Raw genomic sequence first — 26534 nt, 5'->3', positions numbered from 1 at the left:
TTTTCTAGGCATCCATCTTTAGCCTACAGGCCCATAGGATCTAGTAGACTTTTCCATCAAGCAGGAAATTTCAAGGACAGTTCCACCTATATTGGCAGTTTGTCCATGACTTTCTTAACTGCCTCAACAGTGACAGACTTCCTCCAACAAAGCCACATGTCCTAATGATGTCATTCCACATGTGCTTATTGAGGCCAGTTATACTAAAACTATCAAACCTTCCAAGTTGGGAGCTAGACTTTTGCTGGGGTGGGTAGCTTGTCCTTTGTTGCTACAACGGGTTTCTACTTAAGTTTGAGGGTAGGATATGGTGATGAGTAAGAGAGTAGAGATTGGAGGTTCTGAGTGAGTGGAAGAATTCTGCAGATGGGCTGCCTATTCATCATTCTGGCAGCAGAAATGTTCCCTTGTCCAGCAGGGAGTCTTGGCCTGAGTTCACCTGTTTTTTTCTGTCTTAACCTATACCTCTCCTTCAAACTGTCAATGCCTTCACCAGTTCTTCTGTTTGGTATGACCTTCATTTCTTCTGACTGCTACAACCTAATTCAGAGCAATGTAATTCCACCAAACTTGGAGGCAGGGGCTCAGCATCATGTCAAACAGTGAGGTTGGGATGTGGAATGGGTTCAGGTCAGACTAAGAAGAGAAAGAAAGGCACAGAGAGAAAATGAAGAACCAAGGGCTTTTTACACTTGCTTGGGTTGAGAAAGTAGAGAGGAAGAATCTTGTAACCAATGCCCCTAAACAATGACAAATATTCATAGCTATTTAATGACCAAAACCACCCACCCCGTCTCTTGTCAATGTGGGCATCATATTCTTAAATTTACTTCCTGCCTTCTGTGGGTAATACCATTTTTAAGGGATCCCAAAAGAGAAATATGGTTTAATTTTCAAGTTCTGGAAGAGGTAGCTTTATCATTTGTTGTCCAGTTCAATCTCTGCATAATGGAAAAATAAAGGACTTGTCTCAAATTCTAACTAGGGTAGTCTGTAAGGCTAAATCATCTCATAGCCACATCAAAATCATTCTGAGCAGTTTATAGTCAAAATCTTATATTTAGGTGGTGTTTATAAGCTTAGTGTTATTATCATAGCCCTGGTGGAATTGTCATTGTGGGGCCACATCCTCTTTTTGAGACTTCAAATGTCACTTTAGGTTTAGTCTTGATTCACTGAAAAAAATATTTTAAATGTTGTGTGCAACAGATCTCAAACAGGTTAAAGAAAAACTCTAAAGACTCAAAATAGAACCAAAGGATTATAAGATTATTGTCAATAATACAGTCCTTCAATGTTTTTTTCTTCTGTCCCATATCAGGTAGTTCTTCTGACATGAGACAGAGATTGTGGATTTTACTTTAACAAGCATGTTTGAATTTAGAGGAAAGAGCCACACTCCAACTCCAAAGCCGACTTTAGTCTTTAATTGGACTGGGACTACAAAAAGACTATTTGCATTTTATGTATATAGAGAACAGCAGAAACAAACATTTGGAAAAATTTTATGAAATTTTATCCAGTTGGAAATAAGATAAAACACTTTCATTCCAAAACTGAAACAGTGAACTTTTACCAGATTCAAAATATAACAGTTGCAATGATTCTGTATCTAAATTTAGTGTCAGTTAGCATATTAATGTGTATATGTACATTTTGCATTTTCCTGCTAGGGTATAGTCTGAAGCACCCCCAACCAAATATGTTGTTCCTATGCACATCAACCCCTCTACTCAGCACAAGCTTGTTGAGTTATTCTGAGTCCCACTTTGCTGCATACTGTAACATGAGGGGCCGGTGTATTGGGGTTTCTGTCCCGCCCAGTACCCCATAGCCGGCAAATCCCAAAGAGAAATCACACACAGGACTCCATAAGATTATAAACTGATTGGCCCATTAGGTCAGGCTTCTTATTAGTCTTTGTAACTTATCTTAATCCATTATCATTATCTATGTTAGCCATAATGGCTCAGTACCTTTTTCAGCTGGAGTAGCTTACATTTTGCCTCTTTGGTGGTCTGTGCAGGAATGGCAGAGAGAGCTTCCTATCCTTCTTCCGTTCTCCTTGCCCCGCCTCTCCTTCCTGTTTGGTTGACCTGCCTATACTTCCTGCCTGGCCAATCAGCGTTTTATTAAAATACATGATTGACAGAATACAGACAATTCTCCTGCACCATTTCCCTCTTTTTTTTTTTTAAGCAAAGGAAAATATCCATAGTCCATTTGTTGGGAATGACTGCCTTGGCCCTTTGATAGGACAAAAAATTAGGTAGGCAGAGTAAACAAAACAAAATGCTGGGAAGAAGGGAAGTGAGGCAAAAGCCATGGAGCCAGCCACCAGGTCAGACATGCTAAATCTTTTCCGGTAAGCCACCACCTCGTGATGCTACACAGATTATTAAAAATGGGTTAATATCAAGATATGAGAGTTAGTCAGTAACTAACTCTCTAAAGATAATGGGCCAGCATACTTAAGAGTTGTTTGCTGTTATCCATCATTTTGTAAGATTGAGGTGAAAAGGAGAACCCCATGCGGGAACTTTGCATCCACAAGCTCTGCCTCAATATCTGTGTTGGGGTGAGTGGGGACAGACTGACCTGGGCAGCCAAGGTGTTGGAGCAGCTCACAGGCCAGATACCTGTCTTTTCCAAAGCTAGGTACACCGTCAGGTCCTTCAGCATCAGGAGAAATGAAAAGATTGCTGTTCACTGAACTGTCCTTGGAGCCAAGGCAGAAGAAATTCTGGAGAAAGGCCTGAAGGTGTGGGAATATGAGTTATGGAAAAGTAACTTCTCAGATACTGGGAACTTTGGCTTTGGTATTCAAGAACACATTGACCTGGGCATCAAATATGATCTAAGATTGGGATCTATGGCCTGGACTTGTATGTGGTACTTGGCAGACCAGGTTTCAGCAGAACAGGTTGCATTGGGGCCAAACACAGATTCAGTTTTGCATTACTCGTTTCATATAATTTTGAAGCTAACATGGGTTTTGTTCATACTTTTGATTATATAACAAAAATTCCTGATTAGAGAAACTGTTACTATTTTTGAGTGCAACTAATGTTTAAAAAACAAGTACATACCTTCCATGATTATAAGTAGCATTTACGTTTGCGCCCCCCCCCCCCCCCCCGCCCGGTTTATCAATAATGCTGCTGTTCAAAAGCTTCTCTTTTTGGAGGGTGAACATGAGGGAGGAGATTCCATCCTGTAATAATATTAAATGGCAGTTCACAATCCTACATATACCACAACCAAACTGAAAGTCACATAACTAGTTCTGTGAACATAATATTTACCATAGACTAGAGAGCAGAAGAAATGTTCTTCTTAGTCTCACGTTGACAGTGCAATGCTTCGATCCTGCCTACAGTTGTCATGAGACCTCAAGTCCTCTTCAGAACTCATGGGAAACACTTTGTCCCATGAGTCTCTGCTCCTCTCACAGCATCTATCATAGCATACTGGAGTCATTTCAGTGTTTGTTTGCATTTAAGCTGAAACCCTTCTTAAAGTTATTTTAAACTGAAATAGAATGAAAACATTCCCCCATTTCCTTTCTTCCTCTAGATTCTCCCAACACTCACCACGGTGACTCCCCCTTGGACCCTTTCCTGCTCTTTCAAGCTGTTGTCTTCTTTATCTTTGATCACCTTTGTTGTATACATCTATACGCATGTGTGTGCACATATGTACAGACACAGAGAGAGAACCGACTGTGTCCATTTTTGTTGTGTGTTTATAGCTTTTAGGATGACCACTGTGCATTGGACAACCAATAAGGGGTTCACCTGTGGGAGAAGCAAATTCTCATTCTTCCAGCAATCGGCACTTGCCTATAAATTCATTGTCTAGGGATGGAAGATCATAAAAGCTTTCCCCTTTTACATTAACATGTCCACAAATAGACTGTAATTCTAGTCTTTTTCTGCAGCCGTTTCTAGAACAGACTGTTCCTGGTTATACTGGCTATTACAATCTTTTCCTGCCCTCTTCCTCAATGTTCTCTGAGCCACAGAATGAAAAGCTATGATGCAGATGTATAAGATGAAAGCTTCCTGGAAGCTGATTGCATAGGAATCAACCCCAAACATGGATACCACAAGATTTCAGTATCTTGTTCAATGGATATGTTCAATTTTCTTCTCTGGGTCAGAATTTCTATCTGCATTCCAAAAGATATTTATTTGCCAGATGTACCATTTCCCAACCAATGTTCGATGACTTTTACAAGAAATATGACAAAACTGTGAAATTGTTTGTTCAATATCAAAAACTAAAACATGTTCATTTGGTAAATTCCTGTTTGATCAACTCAAGCCAGCCAAACTCTCAGTGTGGAGACATGAAGTTAAGATGAAGTCTTAACTGCAAAACTACTGGCAACTAATGGCTGTGGGAGAGGAAGATTCGGTTTTATTTGAGGGTGTGGCCCCTAGTAGACTAACTAAACTCTAGTGAATGGTCAAACACGCAAGATCATGTGGACTGTGCAAATTTGACTTACTTGTTGCATTAAAACCTACAGGAGGGCTGGAGAGATGGCACAGTCCTTAAAGGCTAGGCTCACACCAGAAAAAAATAAGAGTAAAAATCTACAACAATGTATCGATGTTTAAATGAGTATCAATAAAATGACTTCTAAACATCCGTCATGGAATATTTGAGGAAATTGTGGCCCTATACTTGGTTAATAGTTGTCAAGTACATTGGAATTTAATTTAGATAATCTTTACCTTTGAGATCTCCTCAATGTTGCCCCAGTGTCCAGGAAGGCAGCTGCTATCTCAGGAACATCATTAAGTACAGCATGGTGGAGAGCAGTCTTCCTATTTTTATCTTTCAAGTTTTGATCAGCTTACTCCTACAGCAAGAAGATGATGATGTCTTTTTCCATTTTGGGTACAGCCTGTGCATATTGTAAAAAGAAAAACAGTGTCGTTTTAAAGAATTCAAAGTAGGCATTTAACAGCTTTCACTATGATACATAATAAAAGTGTCATGTTCTTGTTATCGGTGGTATTAATATCACAGCCAGAGAGCACAAAGAACCCAACTAGTTCAAGGTGTCCATAGAAGCAATGCACACCGCAGGGCTAACCTGTGGGAACTTGAGGCATTTTTATTGAAAGTGTAGGCTACTATGTCAACATGTGCAATCACTCACATGCTTTGCAATCATTCCATGACATGTAATTCCTCTGCCTCCCCACAACAACTGATATTTAACTTTCTTCCAAACATTATGTTCATTAGCTCTTATTATCCACTGTGTTAGTAAAACTCACTATCCAGAACTCTTGTGGCAATGGGAAGAAAACTCATGACTGTCGCAGGCTAGGTGAGTTCTCTGTCACTCATCTAGTTCTATTAGAGCCAAGGCTCTGGCCCAGAGTGGCCTTTCTGAACAGAGAGAGCATGACCTTTGGGTTGAACTCCTACTGACCCCGCATCCTCTCTAAGCAGCATTATCTCCAGCTATCCCTTAGGCTGTCAGTGCAGTGATTCCCTCATCCTTGAAATGGGGAACAAATTAACTCTTCTCCTTGTGTATTAGGATATATCAATGAGAATCTTTACAACCACTCTGGATGGATTGTTACACAACAGCTTAACATGGTAGATATTTAAATTATTAATATTACAGTGTCATAAAAATTTCAAGTAAACAATAATTGATTATATACTTTAGAAAGATTTCCAAAGTTATTTATATACTTCAGAGAGCCTAAAATGCTGTTTGGTTGTTTTTATTTAAATTGAGACGGGGTCTGCTTTGTTAAGAAAGCTGCCGTGATTAATTAATTAATTAATTCTTAATATGGTACAGTGCTGAATTTAAGATTCTCTTTTTCTCACATTTTAGCTCACCTCAAATTGGACTGTTATTGACAATTCATAATGTACAACAACGACCACTGACACTTAAAACCTATGTTTAGTACTCAAGGTAGGACATCATCACACAAACCATGGTGTCTCTCACTAAGTGAGATGGGACATGTATGCATGGCATTCCTAGTCTTTCAATATGGATTTTAATAAATGCTAGTTCTAAATGTGCTCTAGATAACAGCTGTGAAAAATATCAACAACAAAATGTAAATGCATGGCAATCTTTATTTTGCTTTTTACAAAACTTTTAAGCCTAAGGAAACTTGGGTCCCAATAAGTAAGTGTGCCTTATTTTTGACAATAGCTAAATTCATAGGACACATAGAAATCAGATATTTGCTATGCTTAATGTGAGTATCTAGTAGCAGTTTCACAAGGGAGATTTAGGACACTTTGGGCCACCTTGAGATGGGCTTGAATTGGAAAAGCTAGATAAGTTTGATGCTTCATAAGTTATGAAACTTCTAGTAAGCTTTTAGAATATCCCTATTCTTTTTTGGTGGTCCCTGATCATGGGGGAGAGAGTATAATAGAGGTATCTCATTTGTAGCTGAGCATTCCTCTGTCATTTAATTCCTGTGTTTTGAACAATTGTGAGTTTCTCTGTTAACCACGCTACACTGCTCAAAAACCTGATGGGACTGGAGATCTGAACTATTATCTGAGAGTAAACATAACAATTTGGTGGCAGTTTGGGACTCTGTCCATTTATCACAACAGTAGTAGGTTCACCCATAGGGCCAGCGAATTCTACAACTCTTATCCCATGGCCAGATTTACAGTACTTTTTTATTTCAATTAATTTTCAGTATTAAATAGTAAAAAAAAATCATACTCATGAATATACAGATATTTTGAAAAAAAACATGGAAGCTCCTTGGGAAACAAAGCGATAGCTAGCATGAGATCCAGCAATCACACTCCTGGGTACAGACCCAAGGGACACAGAACCAGCATCTCAGAAGTTGGTTCATGTGCTCACAACTGTGACATTCACAGTAACCAAGGAATGGGAATCGCCAAGTGTCTGTCTGCTGGTGAATAGGAAAGACAGGGAACAACAACACACTGGGAAATTCCTCAGTCATCTCAACCTCCAGTTACAAAATGAGACACTTTGCTGGCTTTCAGCAAATATGGAACATGGTCTCTTCATGAATAGCAGTAATTTATAGCTTAAGTTGTGCTTTCTAGTAATATTCCTCTTATTTTTGTTCATCACAGTGATAACTATGCTGCATCACATGTCAGTTCTAATGCAGATGTGCAGGGTAAAATCTGGGTTCTTTATAGACTGGAAAGGGTAGTGGAAGATCTGAATCCCCACCAAAAAACACAGTTCAACAAGTCTCACACTATTTCTACTGTCAAAGACATAAAGAAACAGGTCATGAGAGAGAAATCGCTAATGAAATATACGCAAATGTCACTATGGGGGTCATTTAACCCAAATCACACTTAGGTGTGAGTTTCAACACACAGCTTGTACAAGAGTGTACCTATTAATGTTACTATGACTGCCTTGAAAAGTAAGTAAGGGAAACTTACTTCCCTTGAAGTTCACATTCCAACATTTGAATCAGGTTTGGCCAGAATTTCTCCTTTTACCCACAAGAGAGGGTGATACTTTGAGTAGAGGGAACAACATCTCACAATAATGAATGACACAGGTCACTCTGTGCCCAAATATTTCTACATCCATGTTCTATCTCTGATGTCCAGCGTCATCCAATATTCTGTGCAGGAGAGAGCAATGTAGCAAGACTTAGGAACCAGCAATGGCCACTCCTTCACCTGCTGTATCAGCCTGTCCTTCCATCAGGCACTCTGACTTCCCACTATCTCCAGGTGACACCCAGAACTACTCATAATCATGAGCCATGATGCCCTTTGGGATTTCCAGAATGCAGTGAGGTCAGCCTTCTGTGATGTCACCGGTAAATCACTGCCCTAGAAACAGCAGTGTTCTTTGCCTGAGGACTACACAATGTCCAGCAAGGAGGGTTGGGATTCAAAGACAGCCCATGTGTCTGGGTAAGTTTGGGCTGTTTTGTGGGAGGAACAATACCTGAAATTCAGTCCATGAGTGACTCACTTAGTGTGAGGCACTTTTTCATCAGAACCTTTAATATGGAGAATAAACAGAGTGAGGGACTGGAAATGTTTCTTCCTGAGGACAGTCCATTCTATGCAGGACAAGAAAGAGCAAGGATGGGAAGTCTCATAGCAGTGGTTCTAGCCTCCAAAGACCACAGGGAAAGAAAGCCTCATCTCACCAGAGAAAGGGGCTTTGTAAGGAAGCTGCACAGGAGTCTCTTGACCAGGATTCCAGTTTGTAACCTAGGTAAGGAAGGATGAGCATTGCTGTTTGGATGCCCACATTAGACCTTCACTCAGACCATGTCTAGGGAAGGGAGGAAAAGCATCCAGGATACTGATGTCTGCTTCACTAAGGACTTCTGTTGTATCAGTGTTTTCATATGTACTCATAGCTGACACAATATTCGAACAAACATTACTGTCACTGTCATAAGAAACATCATGGCAGCACTCTACCCTCCAATTCTCTTCTTCTATACCTGTCTTTTTACCTTTATGTGTGCTCGTGTCTGCAGGTTTATATCATAGGTAAGATAACTGAGAGAGGACACTGATTGCTGTCCCATATCTTTCCTACCAAAGTACACATTGTTATAAGAGTCAGGGTGATTTTATATTTATACTTTATTAATAAGATGACCTCACCACATGGGCAGCCTTCTACTTTACTGGGACAGTGTGCTCAGCACAGTGCGGGAAAGCATGGTTGTTCCTTTTGCTACACTCAGACAGAGAGGAAGAAGTTGGACAGAGGTGTGGTCAGGCCTCTATTACCTCATAAAATATCTCATCGCCAAGGAAATGGTTGTGGTGTTGATGGGGGGACCCTGTGTCGATGGGGGTGGACTGGATTTCAGTAGGAATTTCTGTTATGCTGTGAGGTTTGAGCTATGTGGAGGGAGACACACATGCAGGATATCTGGGAAGACGACCTAATTAAACATCACTGTGTTATAATGGGAAGTAGAAAATGAAAGGGGGTATGAGGAACAATGAATTTTTGAGGTGCTTTTTTTTTGATACAGGCTCTCTCTGAGTAGCTTTGGAACCTGTCTTCAAACTAGCTCCTGCAGACCAGACTGGCCTCAAACTCACAGAGATTCACCTGTCTCTGCCTTCCAGGTACTGGGATTAAAGTCATGTGCCACTGCAGCCTGGCCAAGGTGCCTTTTAACAAGACCTGTGCCATAGCAGTAGAAATAATTTATCTATTATGATGTATGCTGAGGAATTTGCCAAACAAGGATTCATGGAGATGACACCCACAACTCACAAGGGAATGAGGTCAAGGGATGACAACACCCTAACTATAACACTGACTGGTACAGGATGAAGCCCGTTGTTGTTCTTCAAGTCCTGGACAACTGTCAGCTATGCCAGTCCACAGTGTCTAAGACATGTGGAAAACACTTCACAGACACCTACTGGAGGGGTTCTGAAAGGACTTTGCTTCTTCCCATCACTAATCTTATCATTTCTAACAAGAGATTGTGCCACTACAACTGAAGTTAGAGACAAAATATAGAACAGAACTAAAACCATCGTTCTAACCTCATACCCTTCCCACTATCCACATTTATATTTAAATGGTATGTTATACTATGTGTGGTCTGTATATATATGTGGGCATGTGCCTTCAGGTATTATAAGCATTCAAGTATTTGTAGGAGCAAAGACCTGAATGATGGTGTGTTAAATGGAACGGCGGGCCGTTTCCCACCACCTGCCCGGCTAGCTTTACCCGAAATAATTACATGGAAACTACATTCTTTTAAACACTGCCTGGCCCATTATCTCCAGCCTCTTATGGGCTAATTCTCACATCTTGACTAATCCATATCTAATAATCTGTATGCCACCATGAGGTCGTGGCTTACTGGGAAAAATTCAGCATGTCTGAACCCTGGTGACTGGTTCCATAGCGTCTTGCTCATTGCATTCCTTGCAGCATTCTGTTCTGTCTACTCAACCCACCTATGCTCTGACCTATCAGGCCAAGCAGTTTCTTTATTAACCAATGAGAGCAACACATAGACAGATGACCCTCCTACATCATTTCATCTTTTTCTGTTTAAACAAAAAGAAAGACTTTCACTTTAACACAGTAAAATTACATATAACAAAACAGTTGTCAAGCAAGAATTGCAGTTAAATATTTATATCTACTTTATCTTTTATCATAAATAAGGAATGCGCCTATGGTATATTACAACCAGAAGTATCCCAGGCCTAGATCAAACAGAGCCCTGGAACACCTGGCTCAGATTCTTTCTCTTCCAATAAGCCCTGGGCATAAGAAGACTGCCAAGGGCAAAAGTAAAGAACATCAACATTGTGTTTAGACCATGTACCCTGAGCCACACTGGTCCTAGGTCTGATTTTCAGCTATTTTACAACCAGCTAAGACATCAATGCAGACACATCTCTGCTTGTTCATCGATAATCTTGGCCTTGACTACACTACTCTCTTTCTGAGCATTCATGTAAGCTGACATACTCAAAAAATAGGTGTGTGTGTGTACACACACACACACACACACACCTATTTTATTTAATGCTGACCACATTCTCAACACATATCAGCAAGTATGAAGCATTGCAGTAATGTGCCAGGGGCTCACTGAAATGTTATGTCAACATAGAGATAACACACACAAAAAAAGAGGTCATACAGTGTCATCTAGCTGTCTGAGACATAATCTTAACTTGAATTCAAGAGCCCTTAAACTGATTTCTTTAGGAATGAACAGTTCTCAAATGTAACTCATGCAAAAGCCTGTTTTTAAAACATTGTTGACTAATGCAAATTTGGTCTTGATCTGAGTAACTGACTCCTGGTCACATTATATCTTTCAAGATTCAGAACTTGATGATGATGTAATTACTAACCTAGGAACATGGGCATGAACAGGCCTCAAAGGAAATCAATCTGCTCCTGAACTGCAAGTTCCCTGAGCTATCATTTTCAAGGGTGTGTGGGTCACACCCTTGCTCTATGCATTCCAGGACAAAGTCCCCAAACAGAGGATCCAGGCCTTAAAGAGACCAAACCTCATCTCAATGATCAAAGGAAATGGACACCCCATAATCATACCCAGGTCTGAAGTCCAGCATTATTTTTATGTCAATTTATTTTGTTGGACACACCATAGACTCATTTGTGACCCAGGCCATGCCATGTTCACCAAGACAATTGGATTCTTTACCAATGAGTGACATCAGATCATAAGCCATGATCTGGGATCAAGAAAAAATTCATCTGAATGCTCCTTTTGGTTCCGTTCTGGTTTGTGGGTGATATTTGTAATTGTACCAACACAGGCATAATTCTCACAAATGTGTCAAGGCAGCATCATGGCTTTGAAATAATCTGAACCACACGTGAATGTCAAATGACAGGGACACTACTTGGAATAAAGGGTGTGCTGGCTGCACCCAGGACATCTCTGTGTCCAGTTCAAGAGCAACAGTTTGACCTTGGGGTTGACCTAGGACATGTACTACTACAGTAATGTCTACACACTCTAACATGATGAGTTGGTTGTCTGAAAAATGAGAAAAGGGCAAAGGTTATAAACTGACTTCCATGAGGCCCTGCCAGCTCCCTGATTACTAGTAAGTCAGGTCAAGATTAAATTTCAGGGTGTGAGGGTTACACCCTCTCTTTACAAGACCAAGTACTTTGCTGACAGTAAGCAAGCCAGGACCGCAAACCATGGCTTTGTGAATGTGAAATGTGAATGTGAAAAGGACCCACTCTCCTTAATGATAAAAAACATGGTCATAACTTAATATCAAGAATGATTACATGGCACATGGCCCTATAATAACTTTAACTGATTTTTACTCAAGGCTAAACTATATTCCCCAATCTTATTAAATGCAGAAAGAAGGCTTCCTAAGTAGAAGACAGACTCCAAATTGATAACAATATGGGCTGTGACTCACTTTCTACAAGAAATCTGTGTCAAATTTGAATTCTCTCCATCAAATGCAAAAGATATGCTCACCATGGAGGACCCAGGACCATGAATGTATGAAAGACACCAGAGAATCAATCTGGGCACATTTGACAAGATGAGTGTGTGGACCACACCCAGAAGCCATTATGTGCCCAGCTGTCTTCAATAGATTCAGAACAAGTGATCGTGTTTGTGTTGACCAACACCACCACCTCAGAGAATGGCTTACCACATTAGTGTATGGTGTACCTCGGTGTGTGGTATACCTGGAATATGCTTTATTCAAAAAACTGTTTCATTTTACAGAAGACATAAGCTTCTACATCGTCAGTCTTAATTTGTATTATTATCCCCATGGTGGCCATAACTTCAAATAAATATGTAATTATTGAATCTGTCTTGTCAGAATACAGAATTCAAAGCAGTTGCCCATTGAAATTCTGAATATGTATCTATGGTATAGTGTATATATTTAAATTTTCCAGACTCAACAAAATGAAACACATTCATTTGCCAAATTTCATTTCTTTGTATACCCTCTACTATCAAAGTGTTATCATAGTTATTAGATTCACTATTGAGTATATCTCTATCTCAGGTCCATTCCTCTGTGAGTGTTGATCTTGCCTTTAAATGCCTAATTACCCTTTGATGTTGTGAATTAGAATTTACAAAAGCCAAAGATTCAACTATTATTTGTTTAAATTCTCTATTTGTTATCATTATATTTACAGATTAAATCAATATTTGTAAAATAAAATCAGTGAATGTTTCTTTGTGTCCTGTATTATAATTTTAAATGACTCAGTTCTGAAGGTGTAAGTCACAAAACAATCCCACACCTATTTGGAATTATGATTAATAAAAGGGTTATTTACTTAAAGAGAAAAATTTACATATCACCGTTCTAGATAACAGCCCTCTGTGTGACCAGGAAAGGAATCTATTAACCAGAAGCAGAGCCAGAAGCAAGGGGGCGAGAGCAGGGATGCCACTGCTTTTTAAATCAAATGAGACCACACCCAAGTGGGCTGGTATATTAAAGGCTATTGGCTGAAGGAGCAGGAGGAGCTCCCATAGCACAGTTCCCCTTTTAAGAGTTCTCTAACATTTCCTAAGCATTTAAAGCTGATGTATGCCAGAGAATTAATGTGTGGTCATCATGTAGAGTTTGACTTCAAATGTCAGCATAATTGTCCTCTCCTGGAAGTTGTTCTTGGGAAATTTCAATACCTTGACCCCTACATAATGGTTCAATATTCCTAGATTAATCTTTGCATCAGGCTTTTCATTGGAATTGAAGACCAGGTTCCAATACGGTTGTAACCAAGACTTCACAATCTTGTGAGAAAATTCTGTTACCAGTTGCCCATACACCCACCTCACAAAAGGTGAATGCATAATATATGAAATGATTGCTTCCTTAAATCTTAACTCTAACATTTCCATAGGAATTTAGTGAGCCCTTTCATGGACTTGGGAATATTATCTGTAATTTGGCAGTTGGTCCTGCATTGTGAATGCATATATCAAAGTTGTTTTTTGATAACCTTTTGATGCTCCTTTCTAATTTTATAATGAAATAATGTGCTTGATTCTTCTTTAAATTATTCTGTCTGTTCATGAGTATCTATGTTGTGTGTTTTATTAAGGTTTTCTGAGGCTTGTAAGTAATCAGTAAAAATTGCATTATTTTCTTTAGCTAAATTTCTAAGGCCTGTATCTTGGCACTGATATCAACCAATATTTTTAGGGATAAAATGGAAATAATCATACCAATAATGATTATAATTAACATTACATAAATCCAAGCTAAGTTATTTATCTCCTAATTTAATTGTTTCACTTTCTAACCATCTATTGTGACCTAACTCCCTTCATTGTAATATTGTCTCCATTTTTAACATGGGAAAAAATTTTTTGTGTCTCTTTTTAAAACTTATTCCCCCATTGAAGAATTCCAAGTTGTCTCACCAAATCTGCTGCTGATGACAGTTAAATGTTAGGCAGGCTTTCACTGTGTAGCATATTTGGGCATAGAATACAGGCTGTGCACAGCCTAGTCGAGGACAGCTGGTGATTGTGCATGAGAAGCCTGAGGAGAGGGTCAAGAAAAACCCACAAGTCATGGAGAAAAGGAGTCAAAGAAACCAGCCATCTGAAAGGTTGACACGGGGGAACTTATGAAAGCAGCACATGTGACAGGTGGGAAGTAATAGCATAGAACTGCCTGAAGGCAGAGCTGTCTGATGGTGAGGGACATTTTACACTGGTTGTATTGGGAACCCAGGCACTTGTGGCATTTGAGAGTTGTGGAAATTGCTGTAAAGAGGGTGCAACAGGAAAACCCCAGACTTGCTCTGTGGGCTTCAGTAAGAAAAAGAATAGCCAGCATGCAATGGGTGCTGTCCATGCATGCAGATACGGTGGGTGCTGGTAGCTTCAAAATTAGGGTCAATCTTGTGAATTCATGCCCAAAAGTTAGATACCATATGAACTGTGGATATAATTTAGCTTTATCAATAAAAAAATCAGAGTCAAATATCGGGGTAAGAATCTCAAATATCAGAGAAGCAGGGAGCAGCCTTTAGTTGCTTCCTACCTCTTGTGTTCCTCCATACAAAAAGGCCAAGATAGGCTCACAACCCAGCCTTAGGGCCTGCTGTTTCCTCTCTATCTGTAGTCCTTCGAACCTCTATGATTAATTTTGGTCAGCAAGTGGCTGTCTCTGCCCTGACTCCAATCAATCTTTATGTGACAAAACAAAATCAAAATATCATACAACAATGTTTGTTCTTTGTCTCAGCTATGTTTAAACATTTTTATTGGTGTTGTTGGTGCACAATCATGTTTTGACCTTCTTTTTCTTTTTTTAATTGAAAGTTTTTTTGTTTTGTTTTACATATGATGAGATATGCCTGACATTCTCACTCAATCTCTTTCTTTCTGCCTCTGCTACTCTGTCTTTCTCTGTTTCTGTCTGTCTCTCTCTCTCTCTGGTGAGTCATGTTTGGTTCTATACTAAGTCTGTGAGCCATCCATCTCCTAGTTTCTGGCCATCTATGCAGTATCAGGCTTGTACACCCTTTTCTGCTTTGGGTCTCAAGTTATAACAGTCATTAGTTAGCCGCTCTCAGAAGCTCTAAGTCACCATTGCCCCAGAACATCTTGCATGCAGGACAGATTTTAGTCTAAAGGTTTTATGTTTGGCTTATTACCTTGGTCCCACCACTGAAACCATGCCTGGATACTGAAAGGAGCCAAGTAAGGTTCCATATTCTTCATTACTTGAAGTCCTCACTAGGGTAACTCTAGCAGGTTTCAGGAATTTATTTACTACACTAGATATCTACATTGCACCCCAATGCCCACCTAATACAGTTGGTGTTCACTGTACTCTCTACCTCCATCCCCTACTTGATCTTTCTTGTTCTCATCTCCACCTGCCCCCAGTCTGCATGAAAAATGTGATTTATTTTCCCTTCCAAGGAAACTATGTGTTACCTCTACAGCTCTTCTTGTTACTTAACATCTCTGGGTCAGTGAATTGCAGTGTGATTACATTATACTTCACAGCCAATATCTACTTATAAATGAGTACATACCATACTTGTATTTCTGTGTCTAGCTTGCCTGCCCCAGGCTGACTTTTCTAGTTCTATCCATTTGCTACAAATTTCATGATGTCATTTTTTCTAACAGTTTAATGCTTCATTTTGTAAATTTTCTTTTGTCCAGTATTCAGATGAGTAGCATTGAGTTTGTTTCTAGGGTCTAGCTATAATAAACAAAGTGTCTATGAATACAGTTGAGCAAGTATCCTTACTGTAGGATGCTTCATCTTTTGCGTATATGCCCAAGAATGGTATACCATAACCTTGAGTTATATGAATTCTCCATTTTTGAAACACTGCCATATTGATTTCCAAAGTAACTGCCAGTTTCCACTAACATCAGAAATGGAAGAGTGTTCCCTTTGCTCACAACCTTACTAGCATGAAGTGTCATGGTGTTATTGATCTCAGCCATTCTTACAGATGTAAGATATAATCTCAAAGTCATTTTGATGTGCATTTCCCCAGTAACTAAGAGCCTTGCACATTCAATAAATCAACTGGTTTGTTTTGATGCCAATATCATGATGTTTTTATTACAGTAGTTCAGTTGTAAAGCTTGAAATCATGGATGGTAATACTTCTGGAAGTTCTTTATTTGTTCAGAATTCTTTTAGCTATCCTAAGTTTTGTTTTTCCATAGGGCATTATGAGTATAGGGCATCTTTCTATCTTCTGGTGTTTCAGTTTTATTCAAAGACTTGAAGTTTTTGTCATGGAAATCTTTCATTTTTTTATTTATATTGTTTCTGGCTATTGTAAAACATGTTGATTCTATGATTTCTTTATTAGATATTTATTTGTATGAAGGTTACTGATTATTTTAGTTCTTCCTGTTTTTAGCCAAATTGCTAAAAACATTAGTCAATTGTAGGAGTTCTCTGGTAGAATTTTTGGGGTTGTTTATGTATCACCTACAAATTGTTTGGGGTTGCTTATGTACCACCTGCATTTAATGATACTTTGACTTTTTCCTTTTAAATTAATATCCCCTTGTTTTTTAGTAGTCGTATTCCTTTAAGATTTCAAGAACTATATTGAATAGCTAAAGAGAAAGTGAACACTTACTTCTGTTACATATGTTAGTGCAACTGCTTTGTGCTTCTCCCCATTTAATGTTTTGTTGGTTATATGTTTGTTATAAATTACCTTTATTATGTTTATGGATGTACATTGTGTCCTAATCTCTCCAAGGTTTTTTTTTTTATTACAAAGCATTGTTAGCTTTTGAGAAACACGTTCTCTGTATTTTGTGAGGTGATTTTGTGTGCTTTTTCATTCAGATTTTTACATTATGGATTATATTGACTGATTTTTACATATTAAACCATCCTGCCTCTTTGAGATTGAGCCTACTTGTTATATGCTCTTGGATTAAATTTTGAAAATTTATAGAATGTTTCTCCATCAATATTTACGAGGGAAGTTGGTCTGGAACTGTTTTGATTCAGTTTATGTGTTGTTTGAGTATCAGAGTCGCTGTGGACTCATAAAATGAATTGGTTAATGTTCCTCCCAATTCTGTTTTATAGAATTATTTGAGGCGTATTTGTACTCACTCTTCTTGAAAGTTTTATAAAATTCTGTACTAAAACCATTTAGCCCCTTTGTTTCATTTTTTGTATGTCTGTCTGTTTGTTTGTTTGTTTTGTTGAGAGACTTTCAATGACTACTTCTACTTTGTTAGGTCTAATTAAGCTGTTTATCTGATCTTTTTTTTTTCAAAGTTTATTAAAATACAAAAATCTCCATTTCTGCCCCTCCTCCCAACACCCTCCCACTTCCTCCACTCCCTTCCCTCCTCCCTCTCCATTCCCAATAACAGTCAGGGTCTCCTGCCCTCTGGGTAGTTCAAGCTCCTCCCCCCTCCCTCCAGGTTCAGGAAGGTGAGTGTCCAGACAGACTGGATCCCAAAAATCCAGTATATGCAGAGGAAACAAGTCCCAGTGTCATTGTCAATGGCTTTTCAGGAAGACTCCGGGCCAGCTACGTTTAGAGAATCCGGCCTCATTCAGGGAATCTGGCTGGATTACATGCTCGCTCAGTCCCAGACCACTGGCTTTGGTGAACTCTCATTAGATCAGTCCCCTTGTATCAGTGGGTGATCGCCCCCTTGCGGTCCTGATTTCCTTTTTCATGTTCTTCCTCCTTCTGCTCCTCATTTGGACCTTTGGGGACTCAGTCTAGTGCTCCAATGTGGGTCTCCATCTGTATCGCCATCCCTTGTCGAATGAAGGTTCCCTCTGATCTTGCCTTCCTTGCTCACATTCTTTTTCCTTCTGCTTCTCGTTTGGACCTAGGGAGTTAAGTCCAGTGTTCCAATGTGGGTCTCCGTCTCCAACTCCATCCATCGCCAGATGAAGGATCCCTCCATTGTATCTTCTGGTCTGTTTATCTGATCTTGAATTAACTTTGGTCAATGGTATCTCTGGAGACATTTCTCCATTTCTTCTAGATTTTTCAATTTTTTCCAATACAGGTATTTAAAATATAATCTAGAAATTATTGTGTTTCATTGGTATCTGTTTTTATCTTCGTTTTTCATTTCTGACTTTGATCATTCAAATATTCTCTTCATCTCTTAGCTTGTTTAGATAGATTTGTCTATCTTGACTTTATTAAATTACTAACTCTTATTTTATTGATTCTGTATATTGTTTTGTATACCTCTTTAAATAAATTTTAGCCCTTAGTTTATTTCCTGTCATCTCATACTCCTCATGCATTTTTACTTCATTTGTTCTAGGACTTTCATGTGTATAGCTAATTGCTAGTATGAGATTTCTCCAACTATTTTATGTAGGCACTTAGTTCTATGAATTTCCCTGTGAGCACCAATTTCATTGTGTCTCATAAGTTTGGGTATGCTCTGCATTTATTTTCATTGAATCCTAAAAAAGTAATTAATTTTTTTTATTTCTGTCTTGACCCAGTATCATTCACTTAGGAATTATACAGTTTCTATTACCTTGTAGGCTTTTGGTTAGTTCTGTTGTCATAATCTAATTTAATCGATGGTTGTTTAATATGAAGCAGGGGTCTTTTTGTATCTTTTGAGACTTGGTTTATGACTGAGTATATGGTAAATTTTGGAGAAATTTCCATGAGGTTCTGTGAGGGAGGTTTATTTTGTATTTGAACAAAATGTTCTCTAGAGATACTTGTTAACCATATTGTCTCTAATGTCTCTGTTTAGTTTTCCTTTCTTTTTTTTTTTTGATGATCTGATGTTGGTGAGAGTGGGATATTTATCACTATCAATGAATGATAGTTGATGCATGATTTAAGATTTAGTAATGTTTCTTTTACAAACATGGTTGTCCTAGTGCTCCATATGGTGATATTTTGTTTGTGGTCTAACAAATCAAGGTTTCCAGAAGATCAGAGGGTAAAGCCAGCTTAATCACACATATCTGAAGTTCTGTACATCAGACAGGAAGTGATATGGATGGTACAGGGAGAGAAATAACAGGAGGGGACAGGAGTGCAGCCTTTTTCCATTGAGAGTTAGCAAGGTAAGAGTTTGCAGTGGCTTGCTCTTTCTCTCTCTGACCTTTCAGCATTTACCCCAATATCTGGAACCAGGTTTTTATTATTAAGACCTATTAGAATTCACGCAATAGTTAAAAGCATAACTGTCAAGAATTCAAATGTCATCTCAGTGAAATTTTCCTTTGATGGGTGTGAAGTGTCCTTCCTCATCTCTTTTGATTAATTATGGTTTGCGGTTTTCATTTTGAAAATTAGAATAGTTGCTCCAGCTTGCTTCTTAGGTCTGTTTTCTTTTAAAATACTTTTCTAACCATTTACTCTGAGATAATATCTATCATTGATGATTTTGTGTGCTTCTTGTATGCAGCTGAAGGTTGCATCCTGTTTACTCATCCATTATGCCTTTTTTATTGGGAAATTGAATGATTTGGTATTGATAATTGAGAGATATCAATTACCAATGCATGCTAATTTCTGCTACTTTATTGTTGGTAGTGGTGACAGTGTGCTTGTGTGTGTGTGTGTGTGTGTGTGTGTGTGTATGTGTGCATGTGCGTGTGCATGTGTGTGAGTGAGTTTTTGCTTTCCTTTTATTTTGTTGGTGCAAAATTATTTATTTCTTATATTTTTATGGGAAAAGTTAAAGTCCTTGGGTTAAATCTTTTCTTGTAGGATCTTCTGTAGTGCTGGATTTGTAGGTAGTATTTAAATTTGTCTTTATCACGGAATATCTTATTTTTTTCCTCTATGCTGATTGAAAGTTTTTCTGGATATATTAATCTGGGCTGACATTAAGTCTCCAAGATATCTGTCCAGGTTATTCTATCTTTTAGAGTCTCCACTAAGAAGTCATGTGTAGTTATAATAGGTCAGCCTTTATGTGTTCCTTGACCTTTTGCTCTTGCAGCTTTTAAAAATCATTCCTTTGTACTGCATGATTTGTGTTTTGATTACTACATTGCCAGGGGACTTTTTTTCTTCTTCTAATCTATTTGATGTTCTGTATGCTTCTTGTACCTTTATAGGCATGTCCTTCTTTAAGTTAGGAAAATTTTCTTGTATAATTTTGTGGATAATATTTCCAGGGTTTTTAAGATGGGATTCTTCTTCTACTTCAGTTCATATTATTATAATGCTTGGTATTTTCACAGTGTCTCTGATTTCCTGTTTTTTTGATTTTTTCGTTAGATTTTAGAAAGTTTTACTTTTAACATTTTTTGACTAATGTATATATTTCTTCTATAACATCTTCAACACCTGAGATTCTCTCTTCCATCTTTTGTATTGTTAGTGTCCCTTGATTCTATAGTTACTGTCTCCTTGCCTAGATTTTTTTCATTTACAGAATTCCCTCAGTGTGTTTTCCTATTTTATTCTTTTTCCATTTTCAGTGCTTAAACACTTAATTTATTTCCTTCAATTGTTTGCATGATTTTCGGCTTGTTTTTGTTTTTATTTTATTTTTCTTGGCTTTCTTTAAGAGATTTATTGATTTCTTGAAACTTTTTTGGTTCGATTTTCTTCCAATTCTTTAAGGGACTTATTCATTTTCATTTGACCCTCCTCTATCATCTCCATAAAGTTGGTGCTCAGGTTGTTTTTTTTTTTTTTTTTTTTTTTTTTTGCATGTCAGTTGTTTTGGAATATTCAGGGCCTCTGGTGGTAACATATTGATCTTGCTATTCTTGATATTCTTATACTAGCACCTAGAAATCTGAGTTTGGCGTGGTTACAGGTCTAGGTGCTGAATTCTGAGTTTGTCTGTGCTCCATGAGTGTTTTGCCTCTGCTTTCAGATCTTTTTCTATCAGTTTAGTGGCTGAATCTGAATCTATTTATATGCTAAGTACTCTCTGGGAACCCATATCCCCACAGTCTGTACCCTGCCACCCAAGCCACACTCTGGTGGAATTTCCAGTCTGCTCTCCCTTGCCCAGCCTTGGGTCTGGTACTGCTGCCAAAGGAAGTTTTCAACTAAGTCTCTGTCATTGTCTTTGCCCACAAACCTGGGATGAAAATTGAGATAAAGACCTTCTAGCTTACAGAAGAAGAAGAACAATGAGCTGCCCTGGTCAAGCAAGAGTCATGTCTGGGTTTTTTGATGTCTATCGGTTTAACATGATAAGTTCTGATTCTGACTTTTTTCAAATTATGTGTACAAGTGTGTTTTCATGTGTAGGGATGTTTTTGTATGAGTGTGGATACACACAGTATCCAGAAAAGGGTATCTTGGATATTGGGCTTTGAAAATTATTACTTTTATATTCATCTAGACATAAAATTGTCACCTATTATAAACAAAAGAAGTAATAGTTTTCAGAATGTACTTCTAAACACTTATTATAAAAATAGTTAAATCTATAGGAGCTAGAGAAATGACTCAGTGTTTAAGAGCACCGACTGCTCTTCAAAAGGAACTATATTCAGTTCTCACTACCTGCATTGCAGCTCAAAAATTTTACTCTACTATGGCTATTCTTATGAGAAAAATCCCATTCCGTGAACTTTGGATTGCCATGCCCATAAACCTTTATGTAGAACTGGGTTCAATGTTCAAATTTCTCAATTTTGCCTCAGCTTTCTGATCACATGATACACATTTTCCATTTGTGAGATAGAGAAACATACCTGCTGTTACTCCTCAAAAAATGAAAAAACTATTTTCATTAAAAAAATAACTGCCTGTAAAATGAGAGTTTTTATCTACCACAGAACATACATAAACATTTAGGCATATTAATTTTGATACATTAAGAATCATAGGAAAATAAGGCATTAAAGTAGTACATTTGCCCTGAAAATTGTTGAAGAATATGACATTTGGGGGTTTCAGAATGGGATAATATTTTACTTTCATTTTTTTTCTCTCTTAGCTGAAGTATAGTTACAGGAATTTCTAAATTTCTACAGAGTAGAAGTGACAAGTCCAGACATCAGCCTGAGCAGTATTCCTCCAGTGAAATTTCCAGAAGACATCCACACATGTCAGTATTCATCAGAAAATGGAAAATTAGGGTGACTCTCAAACCTGCAAAGACAAAGAAAATTGATAGTATATTAGAACATTCTGTATCGAGAAGTGATTTCTACGAAGCAGAGTTTAGTATGGAATAATGTAATTTTCTTTTCCCAGAGCATACAATCTTCTTTTCTTACTTTAAATAACACTGCTTTCTACTTGAAAAACAACCAATAAATGAATGATTCAATATGTCCTGTTTTCTCTAATGCTGAACATATAGAAACAAAGAATCAAATGCTCAAAGATGTATCTATCAACAAAAGGAAACAGGGAAAGAAGAATCAGCCATTGAAAACACTGGCTATTCTTCCAAAGGAATCAGGTTCTAGTCACAGCATCCAAAAGCTGGCTCACAAACATTTCTAACTCTAATTTCAGGGAAACCTATGCAATCCTCTGGCTTATATCACTCCAGGAATACATGTGATACACACATATTCATCAAGGCAAAACCCATATGATTAAAAAAGTTAAATAACAAACAAGAATATATATATATTAACAGGTGTCAAGGAGATACAGAAGGTACCATTTGACAGTATCAGTCAGTCTCTTCATTACTAGAGAAGTAATAGATGGTATAGATATTAGAGTGGGCCAACCCAAAGCCTGAATATGTGGATTTGGGTGGTAGCTAAATTGGTCAGTCCAGGCTCCTGGGGCCACATGGGATCTCCATGGTTTCAGGGTGACCTCAAGCTATCCCAGAGAAGTTTCATTGAGGATCTGGTGAGATGGTGTGCTAGAAACCAGAGGTCTTGAACCAGACCAATGACTAATTGCAATGAACATTTGTTAGCAAAATTGATTGGACAAAAGGGTATACTATGAGATGAATTGTTCATAATGGCCCAATAACAAATAAAACAGTGTTGAATATGGTAGTAGTTTGAAAGTAATTGACCCCCATAATCTCAAAGGGAGTAACACTATTATGAGGTTCATCTTTGTCCAATTGGTATAAACCTATTGGAGGAAGAGTGTCACTGTAGTGGCAGGTTTTGTGGTTTCCTATGCTGAGAATATCGCTCAGTCTCACAGTTGATGTCCTGTGCTTGCAAGGTATACCAATCTCAACTCCAGTACTGCATATGCATGTTTGCCACCATGCTCCTGTCATGATACTACTAGACTGAACCTCTGAAAGTATAAGTCACCCCCTCAATTAAATAGTGTCTTTTTAAGGAATGTCATTTCCTGTTTTTTTTTTTTTTTGCAGAAATAAAAACCCAAACTAAGTTGGTAGCAGGTGTGGAATATGCTATGATATACTAGGAGATGATTTTGTTTGGAGTAATATGGTCTTTAGACGTTTGGGTTAGAAAAAAAATAGAATGCTTTGAGCACTGCTTAATTATCAATACTAGTAGAAGCATGAAAGACAGAGCTGCTAAGGTGATTTGATGGACTCTGGGGATCCACAGGTTTCAGAGGAGAACTCAACATGACACCAGTAAAATCTAGTGACCCTACAACAGCAACACTTAACAACCAAATATAGTAGAAGCAGAAGAAAATTACCAAAAAAATAACATCAGGAGAATGCTTGAAACTCTTAAAGAGGAAATGAGCAACTCCCTCAAAGATATGAAGGAAAAGACAAAAGTTGGGAGACATCAGCAAATCCTTTAAAGACAACCAAGAAAAAGCAGTCAAACATATGAAAGAAACTCTTCAAGACTAGAAAACTGAAATAGAGACAATAAAGAAAACATAAACTGAGGGAATTATAGAAATAGAAATCATGAGAACATGATCAGAAACTACAAATACAAGCACAAACAGCAAAATACAAGAGATGGAAGAGAGAATCTCAAACACTGAAGATACAATAGAAGAAATAGACTCATCAGTCAAAGAAAACATTAACTATAACAAAAGCTTAACACAAAATATCCAGGAAATATGAGTCACCATAAAAGACCAAATCTAAGAATAATAGGTATAGAAGAAGTTCAACTCAAAAGCACAGAAAATATATTTAACAAAATTGTAGAAGAAAACTTTCCCAACCAAAAGAAAGATCTGTCTGTGAAGATACAAGAAGCTTACAGAACACCAAATACACTAGATAAAAAAACGTACCCTCACCACATAATAATCAAACATACAGAATATAGAAAGAATATTGAGAGTTGCAAAGGAAAAAGGCCAAGTAATATAAAAGGGCAGACCTACCAGATTTACACCTGATTTCTCATTGGACACAATGAAAACCAACAGGTTCTGTTCAAGCATTATGCAGACACTAAAAGACTATGGATGCAAGCTCAGACTACTATACCCAGCAAAACTTTCAATCACCAAAGAAGGACAAAACAAGATATTACATGACCTAACTATATTTACCCAATATCTGGCCACAAATCCAACCTACACAAAGTACTAGAAGAAAAACTCCAACCCAAGGGCGTTTGCTACATCCACAAAAACAGAGACAATTGATGATCTCATAGCAGCAAATCTCACAGGTGAAAACAACATACAAAATAACATCACCAATAAGGAAAACTAAATAAACAGAAGATGGGAATCTCTGGTCATTAATATCCCTTAATATGAATGGACTCAACTCACCTATAAAGAGACACAGGCTAACAGATTTGATATGAAAACAAAATCCATCCTTCTGCTGCAAAAAAGAAATACACCTCAACCTCAGAGACAGACATCGCCTCAGAGTAAAGGGTTGGGAAAAAATTTTCCAATCAAATGGACCTAAGAAACTAGCTAGTGCAGCTCTCCCAATATCTAACAGAACAGACTTCAAACTAAAATCAATCAAAAGAAATAAAGAAGGACATTTCATATTAGTCACAGGAAAAATCCATCAAGAGGAAATCTCAAAACTGAACCTTTATGCCCAAGTACATGGGCTTCATCATATGTAAAAAAAAAAAATCTAAAACTTAAATCATACATTAAAGCCCACACACTAATAGTGGGAGACTTCAACACTCCACTCTCACCACTGGGCAGGTCAGTCAGACAAAAAAATTAACAGAAAAATAAAGGAATTAACAGATGTTATGACTCAAATGGACTTAACATACATCTATGGAATAGTCCATCCAAACATAAAAGAATATACCTGGTGTGGGAGGTCCTTCTGTTTATGTGTTACTTTTATTGGTTAATGGATAAAGAAACTGCCTTGGACTGTTGATAGGGTAGTACTTAGGTAGGTAGAGAAAACTGGACTGAATGCTGGGAGAAAGAAGGCAAAGAGAGAGAAGTAATGGATCCGCTGCCTGAGACAGACACTGGGAACTTTACCTGGAAAGCCAGACCATATGGCAATACATGGATTAATACAAATGGTTAAATTAATATAAGAGTTAGTCAATAAGAAGCTAGAACTAAAGGGCCAACCAGTGTTTTAATTAATATAGTTTCTGTATGGTTATTTTGGTTCTAGGCAGCCAGGATGAACAAGCACCTTCTCCAACATATACCTTCTTCTTAGCCCCTCACGGCATCTTTGCAAAAATTGACCAAATACTTAGTAACAAAACAAACCTGAACAGATACAAAAAATTTGGAATAACCCCACATATCTTATCAGATCACCATGGCTTAATATTAGAATTCAACAACATCACTAATTCCAGAAAGCCCACAAACATATGGAAATTAAACAATGCTCAACTGAAGCATCAATGGGTCAAAGAAGAAATAAAAGAAGAAATTAAAGACTTCCTAAAATTCAATAAAAATGACCACACAAAATACCCAAATTAATTGGACACATTGACAGCAGTGTTAAGAGGAAAGTTCATATCATTAAATGCATACATAAAGAAGCTGGAAAAATCCCACACTAGTTAATTATCCGAACATTTGAAACTTTAGAACAAAAACATGCAAATTCACACAAGAGAGTTATAGGGCAGGAAATAATCAAATTGAGAGTTGAAATCAACAAAATAGAAACAAAGAAAGCAATGCAAAGAATCAATGAGACAAAGAGTTGGTTCTTTGAGAAAATCAACAGAATAGACTAACCTTTATCAAAGTAATCAAAAGGAAGAGAGAAAATACCAAATGAAAAAAATCAAAAATGAAATGGGGGACATAACAACAGGTCTGGAGGAAATACCGAGAATCATCATGTCATATTTCAAAAATCTATACTCCACAAATTGGATAACTCAGGAAATAGACATCTTTTTGGATAAATATTACTTAACAAAATTAAATTAAGACCAGATAAGCAAATTAAACATACCTGTAATTGCTAATGAAATAGAAACAGTCATCAAAAATCTCCCAACCAAAAAAAAAAAAAAAAAAGCCTAGGACCAGATGGTTTCAGCTCAGAATTCTACAAGATTTTCAAAAAATAACTAGTACCAATATTCCTCAAATTATTCTACATAATTGAAACAGAAGGAACATTGCCAAACTCATCTTATGAGACTATAATTGCCCTTATATGCAAGCC

The 26534-nt window shown here is 37.7% G+C and overlaps 1 long non-coding RNA gene across 1 annotated transcript; it reads left to right on the top strand.

Annotated features, from left to right (window-relative positions):
* Positions 1-7720: 7720 nt before the first annotated feature.
* LOC125417532 (uncharacterized) lies at positions 7721-12356 on the top strand. The gene is made up of 3 exons (XR_015005067.2): positions 7721-7935; positions 9027-9123; positions 11888-12356. It is a non-coding gene; the product is annotated as an uncharacterized LOC125417532 (long non-coding RNA).
* The last annotated feature ends 14178 nt before the right edge of the window (positions 12357-26534 follow it).

This window comes from Myodes glareolus, chromosome 14 (genome assembly GCF_982192425.1).
Source record: "Myodes glareolus chromosome 14, mMyoGla1.1, whole genome shotgun sequence".
Lineage (NCBI taxonomy): Eukaryota > Metazoa > Chordata > Mammalia > Rodentia > Cricetidae > Myodes > Myodes glareolus.
The sequence above is the reverse complement of the archived record's forward strand: the minus strand, read 5'-3'. Positions and strand labels throughout refer to the sequence as shown.